At 32.4% G+C, this 8,553-nt stretch overlaps 1 pseudogene; it reads left to right on the forward strand.

Annotated features, from left to right (window-relative positions):
• Positions 1–3,064: 3,064 nt before the first annotated feature.
• On the forward strand, positions 3,065–3,158 carry LOC113597670 (uncharacterized; annotated as a pseudogene).
• The last annotated feature ends 5,395 nt before the right edge of the window (positions 3,159–8,553 follow it).

The following is an 8,553-nucleotide window of genomic DNA, read 5'->3' on the forward strand; positions in this document are numbered from 1 at the left end:
TAGTGATGGTTTAAGTTTCTTTGAGTAATGGCATATTGTGATTTAAAATCTATTTTCATCTGTTTGTGTCTGTACTTTTATTAAGAATTTACTGAAACAGGGGTGCCTGGCTGTCTCAGTCAGTAGAGCATGTGATTCGATCTCAGGATCATGAGTTTGAGCCCCATGTTGGGTGTAGATATTACTTAAAAAATTAAAATTAAAATTAAAAAAAGGAATTTCCTGAAACTTCAACGATTTGTCCTATTCAGAGGTTCCATCTAATTTATCAATTATAATTGAAATAATACTAACATTCCAACAATTCTAAGGAATTTTCTAAGTCTACAACAAGATGCTTTATCTATTCTAAAGTAATTATCTATATGTAAAACATCTCATACTGTTGGTTGAAACTCTGTTTAAACACAAGAACAGAAATAAATGCCACAATGGGTGAAGCAAATGTTCTAATACAATATCCCCCTTACAGTGTATCTGAGTCATTTCATGAGAGAACATGGTTGCTATTATCCATAGTATCAACTCTATTGAAGAAGCAGGTCTAATAGAACTTAATCCCTCTTAGCAATATAGACCTCCATTAAAAAGTTTTACCTCTGTTGCTGAAACTATAGGTCAGGTAACACTAATGCCCATTTCTCAAACCTTTATATCCTACTTACCACCAATATATATGAGGTAAATGGTAAACACTTTTTAATTTAGTCTAGTTTGTATCTAAGTATCAAGTAATGAATTCTGGCAAAATAAGCAGATAGATTATAAATGGGATGCCTGGAGATATGGCAACCTGCAATCTTGTGGGAAAGGGCAATAGAATCACAGAAATGCCATCCTGGGGCTCTTGGGTGGCTCAGTTGGTTGAGTGTCCAACTCTTGATTCCTGCTTAGATCATGATCCCAGGGTCGTGGAATGAGGCCCCAGGTCAGGATCTGCACTGAGTGTGGAGCCTCCTGAAGATTCTTTCTCTCTCTCCTTCTGCCCCTTTCCCCTGCTTGCACTCTCTCCTTTTCTAAAATAAAATAAAATAAAATAAAATAAAATAAAATAAAATAAAATAAAATAAAATAAAAAGAAATGCCAGCCTGCCTATATTGACTCAGTGAATTAGCTCCTCAGAAAACAATATGAAATGTCTTGTTATTTGAGAAAAGTAGATTCCTATACAACACAGTGTTATTTGGATCTTCTCTTGAAACCAAAAATGTTTCTGCCTAATATAATGTACCAACATTCCTAATTTAGCCTATGCCGTCATATAAGAAACAAAGTCATCTTGCTTCACTTAAAAAAGAATAAGCTTCTAGAAATTCTATTTCTGAAAAACTGATATACATAGTTAATACTACAGTCCTTGAATATTTAAAGTATTGCTCTTTATGGAATCTTTTCTACCAATGATTGCTAATCATTAAGGTCAGAACACAATATTCTCATAATACTTAGAATAATATTCATACAGCTCATTGTACAGGTGTTTGTATTAGCTTATCTATGTAATGAGGTTCCCAATATTACACATAAAATCCATCTGTATTTATAATGTATGTTTTATCTTGGATGCTTAAGCATCTAAAGGTGATTCCAAAGTTGCCCAATGTGTGTGTGTGTTTTTAATCATTGGCCCCTCATACAGCGAGATAAGTGATATAATCACTTATTTCTGCTGCAAATGCCTAGTATTGATTCTTTGGCATTAGTCAAACAGAGAGTGATAAGAAAATAGTTTTTATGCACTTCCAGTAAGAATCTAAACTAACAGAAATAAAAAGAAGGGAACATGACAATTTCTTTTAATAACTCATGATAGCCATGTACAGTGACATCTTTCTTTTCTTAAATTACTTGTGCTCCAATTTCGTTCAATCTCCCTTTTTTTTAATCCCATCTTCAGAACAAGTAGCTATCTGATCGGTAGCATTTATATTCTTCAAGCTGATTACTGGAGCCGCAAACAGACTATGTTAATATAGAGAACTGAGTAAAAGTAAAAAGAATGGGCATGATTTCTTTTATTTTTTTCTTCCTTTTTTTTTTTAATATCATGTAAAAATCCACTGAAGTGACTATATCATTTTTCAGTATTTTGTTTTAATATTATGGAATTTCTTTTCCACATATATAGAACTTACATGAGCTAAGTAATATTGAGAGGTCCTTAGCATTTGTCAAATACCAAATGTGATAATTTATAAATGACATTAATTTTTATGCATGAGGATAAGTTATAACAAAATGCTGAAGCCACTTTAAGTAGATAAAGGATGCCTACTTAAGTGTACACACTCAATGCCACATAGCTAGTAAGCAGAGAAGCCTGGTTTTAGACCCCATGTGATATCAAAGTCAGTGTTGTTTTCACTGACCCTAGGAAGTTTACTCTTTCACCTATTTTTAGAGTTTCTTTTTTTAGAAAAAGTTAGACTATTCCAAAGTTTAAATTTATTTGGTTTAAATTAACATTAAACAAGCACAATTACTCATACTTAATAGATAATCAAAAATAAATATTTGCTAAAATAAAAGGAATTTATTGAAATATGTAGTTAGTTATATACAAGCATGTATTTAGTAGCCGTACCTAGCTTAGAAGCTACAAAATTTATTAAGAACTTTCAGTGTAATGTCTGTATATTGTCCATTTTTCTTTGACAAAATCAAATATATATCTTTGGTAAAAGTCATTATATATCTTATAATGGTTTAGAGCATGTGTTCTGGAATTGTCCTCCTAAAGATAAAGTTTTGGTTCTGTCACTTACTAGCCTTGTAACTCAGAAAAGAATTTAACCTTTTGCAATTCAATTTTCTCAACTGTGAAATGTTAGTAATCATTGGACTTATTGTTGATTTCTTATTTTCTTCTGGGCAAGCCAAACTCTTTGGAATGATAAAAAGAATAAGAAACTAACCTAAGCAATTGGCTGCATAAATAATCCATTACCAAGGCATGAGGAGAGTGAGCATCTCCTAATTTTCAGTCCCTGGTTTCATTCTTAGAGCTGTGTTGGTTGAGGCAATGGGAATATATAGCCATCAGACTTAAAAATACACTGGTTTATGCTTGCTTCAGCAGCATATATACTAAAATTGGAATGATACAGAGAAGATTAGCATAGCCCCTGTGGTTGGACCTAGAAAGCACAATATTTAGTCAGTCAGAGAAAGACAGTCAGTCAGAGAAAGAAATAAGTCAGTCAGAGAAAGACAAATACCATTATTTAGTGAAATAGTCACAGAAAGACAAATACCATATGATTTCATTCATATGTGGAATTTAATAAACAAAACAAATAAGCAAAAAAAAAATAAGAGAAAGAGAGAGAGGCAAACCAAGAAACAGACTCTTAACTATAAGAATAAACTGATGGTTACCAAAGGGGAGGTGGGTGGGAAGATAGGTGAAATAGGTGATGGGGATTAAGGAATGCACTTGTGATGAGAACTGGGTGTTGAATGAAGTGTTGAATCACTATATTCTACACCTGAAACTAATATTACACTGTATATTAGCAAACTGGAATTAAAATAATAGCTTAAAAAATATGCTGGTTTGACCAGAGTTTGATTGGGGGGAGTGAAAAGTATGAAGTTTTCTAAAGTATGGTATGGGAAAAACAATGAGTGAATCAGGAAATGATTCTTGTATTTTGAGATAAAATTTATTTATTTATTTATTTATTTATTTATTTATTTATTTATTTATTAATGGAAAGAGCAAATGGAGGAGAGGCAGAGAGAGAATCACAAGCAGGCTTTGTGCTATCAGCGTAGAGTCTGACATGGGGCTCAAACTCACAAACTGAGATTATGACCTAAGTCAAAACCAAGAGTGGGTTGCTTAACCAACTAAGCCACCTAGGTGTCCCAAGATAAGTTTTGAATAAAAGGTAATTTTGATCTAGACAAAGAAGGAAAACATAGTTTAAATAAGAGGAATATGATATATAAAACTGTACAGAAATAAATCCATATAATATCATTTTTGAAGAAATACAAATAAAGGTGGATGGTGCAAAAATATATGTGGCAGAACATGACAGTAGAATGGTAAGCAGAGATTGAATCATTAAGGGTCTTGGTGTTAAGCTAAAAAGTTCATTCTTTATATTTATTTAAAAAAATCTTAAATGTTTATTTTTGAGAGAGAGAGAGAGAGAGAGATAGAGAGCATAACCTGGGGAGGGGCAGAGAGAGAGGGAGACACAGAATCCAAAGCAGGCTCCAGGTTCTGAACTGTTAGCCCTATGTGGGGCTTGAAGTCATGAACCTGTGAGATCAGGACCTGAGGTGAGATCACAACCTGAGGTGAAGTTGGATGATTAACAACCTGAGCCACCCAGGCATTCCCATTCTTTATATTTAAAGTAACGGGAGCAGAGCCAGATTAGAGGCAATGAGAGGATTTAAAAGACAATGACAGGAATCTAGGCAAAGAACAGTAGGCATAACAGAAAAATCCCTTTATTTATGTTTGTATGTTGAAATGTGTCTAATGAAAATATGGGAAAGAAAGTATGGAAGAAGAAACCATACTACCATTTTAGTATCCAGGGAATGGGGTTGGTGGGGAGGGGAATACTATTTATGTTATTTGATTTGTTACAGTCGGTATGTTTTATTTTTCTAAAAGAAGTGTATAAAAATTCAATAAATTAGAAGTTCATTTATTAATCTTTTCTGCTTAAAATACATGTACATTCTCTCTAAATTTGTAGTTGCTTTCTGTTGTTCACATATACAAAATAAAGAATGACTGCATATTTTAGCTATTGTTGCTTGTGCTTTTGTTGTCATATCCAAAAATATTGGTTGCCAAGACCAATGTCAAGGGCCTTTTTCTGTATGCTTTCTTCTAGGAGTTTTACAGTTTCAGGTTTTATACTTAAGTCTTTAATACATCGTGAGTTATTTTTCGTGAATGATATAAGATAGGGGTCCAATTTACTTCTGCGTGAGGTTATCCAGTTTCTCTAACATCATTTATTGGAGAGACTGTCCTTTCTCCATTGAGTGAAATATTGGCTCCTTTGTTAATTATTAGTTGGGTCCCTTGTCAAATATTAATTGTCCCTGTATGTGAGGGTTTATTTTGGAGCTCTCTGTTCTGTTCTGTTGGTCTATGTGTCTGTTTTTATGCCAATACCACATGGGTTTGATTACTATTGCTATGTAATAGTTTGAAATCAGGAAATATGATGGCTCTAGCTTTATTCCCCTTTCTTAGGATTATTTTGGCGATTCAGATTCATTTGTGGTCCCATACAAATTTTAGAATTTTTTTCTATTTCTGTAAAAAATGTCATTGGAACTTAATAGGGATTACATTAAATCTCTAGATGGCTTTGGGTAGCATGGGCACTGTAACAATATTAATTTTTCTGGGGTGCCTGGCTGGCTCAGTCAGTAGAGCATGCAACTCTTGATCTCAGGGTTGTGAGTTCAAGCCCCATGTTGGGCATAGAGCTTACATTTAAGAAAATATTAATTTTCCTAATACATGAACCTGGAACAGCTTTCGATTTTTTGTGTCTTTTAAAATTTTGTTTATGAGTCTTGTAGTTTTCAGTGTATAGATATTTACCTCTTAGGTTGAAGTTTTTCTTAAGTATTTTATTGTTTTTGATGCTATTGAGAATGGAATTTTTTTCTTTCGTTTTTCAGATATTTTATTGTTAGTGCATAGAAACACAACTGGTTTTTGTATGTTGATTTTGTATCCTACAATCTTCCTGAATCCAGTGATTATTTCTCATTGTTCTTTGGTGGAGTCTTTTGCATTTCCTATGTATAATGCCATGCCATGTGGAAGCAAAGATAATCTTACTTCTTCTTTTCTAATTTTTTGTTTGTTTGATTGCTCTGGCTAGGACTTCCAGTACTATGTTGAATAGGAGTGGTGATAGTGGGCATGTTTGTCTTGTTCCTAATCTTAGAGGAAACTGTTCCAAACTATCACTATTGAATATGACAAGCTGTGGGTTTGTCATATATGGTCTTTATTATGATGAGGTATATTTATTCAATACCCAGTTTGTTGAGTGTTTTTTTTTTCATGACAGGATGTTGTATTTTGTCTAATGCTTTTTCTGTATCTATTGAGGTGATCATATGGTTTTTGTCCTGAATTCTATTAATATGGTATATTACATTTATTGATTTGTGTATGTTGAACCATCTCAGGGTTAAATCCTGCTTGATCATGGTGTACAATCCTCTTAATGTGCTGTTGAATTTGGTTTGCTACTATTTTGCTGAGAATTTTTGCATCTATGTTCATCAGAGATATTGGTCTGTGGTTTTCTTAGAGTGTCCTTTTCTGTGATATCAGGATAATGCTGGCCTTGTAAATGAGTTTGAGATTGTTTCCTCATCTTCAATTTTTGGAAAATTGTGACATGGATTGGTATTAATTCTTCTTTAAACGTTTGTTAAAAATCATCAGTGAAACTATCTGGTCCTGGACTTTGGTTTGTTAGGAGGTTTTTGATTACTGATTTAATCTCAAAGATATAATTTTAAGTTTATACACTAGTACCTAAAATTTATGTCAGAAATAAGTAATATTAGAGGAGATTTTTAATCATATCTATTTGGTTTCAAGTTGTTACAAAGCATAACTTTATAACACAACTTTTACTTATTCCATCACTGTGGGCAAAATTTTAATAGAAATAATAGCAACAGAAACACAGTAACTCTGAGATTTCCAAATGGGACAAGTTGCAAACAGAATCTATTTCATTCCAATCACAGTCCAGATGTCTTAAAATAAGCAATGGATATACAATGGATAAACATGATACATTTAACAAATCCTTAAATATTGTCTTTTTTCACATCCATTAAATTAACAGGATTTTTATTTCAATGCAGTTTCCAAAATGCTACAGTCAGATAAAATATACTTAAATCCATGTGCTTCAACATCCCCTTTTTATATGAATTACATTAATCATTTAAAACAAAGAGGCCCAGACTTTCACAGAGGCAACTATTAAAAATGCATTCTTCTATCAAATTTATAATGAATACTTGCTTCTCTTATTAAAGAAGATACATTAACCAGTATGGGAGAATTAAAAATAAGATAATAAAATATCATATTCATCATTTTACTCAGACTTCTATCAGTAATATCCCTTCCCTGTTTTAAATATGAATGATTTTTGCATAGTTATATTTTAAAGTTGTAAAAAAGTAGCAAAATAGTAAAAAACATGTTTATATTGTGAAGAACAGAAGCACCATTTTGTTGTATTTTTCTTATATTTTTTTACATAAAACTTAGTGAAATTACGTTTCTATGAATAATTGTTTCAATAAATTTTGAACTAATAAGTGGGCCAAACGTTTTTTGGCTCAATATAACTGTTAGAAAAATTAATACCAAACTTTCTGTGTGTTTTCTGAGCTGGTCTTTTTGTAATTGACTATGAAAGTAAATTCATCAAAAAATATTTGTACATGTCATTTGGAGAATAAAATGACTTGCAAACAGACTCTCAAGTGAATGGTGTGTGTGTGTGTGTGTGTGTGTGTGTGTGTGTGTGTGTGTGTGAATTTTTTAGGAAGGATAAAAGCTAGAAAAGAGAACAGAGATTAACTAGAAGAAACCATGACCTTGCAATTACAGTAGTTTTCAAACTATAACATGGTGTGGAAAAATCAGAAGATAAAAGATGCAGCACATAATAAAGTCCTAGATTTTCATTTGTGTCATGACCCACATTTTGTGTGAATAATCAGAAACTGGGCATTTAGCATTGGGACATTTTTTCCAAAGATAATCCTGCAATAAAGCTAGATATTGAATTGGCAATTGTAATATAATTATTCAAGTTTACTTTAGAAGTTCAGTGATCATTTTTTATTTTTGTTTTTTTTTTGTCCATTACTCACCCACTTACTATCTTAAGTGCCTAATGACCTTTCCTGATTTATAAACATGCAGCAGAAGACTAATGGACCAACATTTGGGGCTGGCTGACCTTTCCTACATTTCTGAGGCCTTAACCTCTCATTTTTTTTTATTCTACAAGTGTATAAATCAAAATAAAGCAGGTCATACTATGAAGAGTTAACTTTGTCAGTGACATATATTTATGTCTTTGTTGAAGAAAAATCTACATGAGAGCCATTACTTTCCTGTTCAGTGACTGTGCAGTGATTTCCAAACAAGTGATAGAAGCACTCCAGATTCAGATGATTTTAACCCTTAAATAAAAAGGATTTTGGTATCAAGGTGAAAATAAATACAATCAACCATTATCTTTTTCTTGTATACTATTCAAATTGTATGAGCTCTGATTTAAGTGGAGACTATAATTAGGAGAAGGCAAACACATCTATGTGACACACCTGAAGCCTGTTCAGCATTATGTCCCACCATAGCTTATATTCTCCTCTCTTTTACTAACATTTATTTTTTGGCTGTTTTATAGTAGTTTCTCTCGTTTTTTTTTACTATTTTCCACTACTGTACATGCCCTATTTCTCCTTTGCTACTGCTTACTGGGGCTACTCTATAAGAAAATTAAAATACCAGA

The sequence above is a fragment of the Acinonyx jubatus genome, chromosome X, assembly GCF_027475565.1.
Source record: "Acinonyx jubatus isolate Ajub_Pintada_27869175 chromosome X, VMU_Ajub_asm_v1.0, whole genome shotgun sequence".
NCBI lineage: Eukaryota > Metazoa > Chordata > Mammalia > Carnivora > Felidae > Acinonyx > Acinonyx jubatus.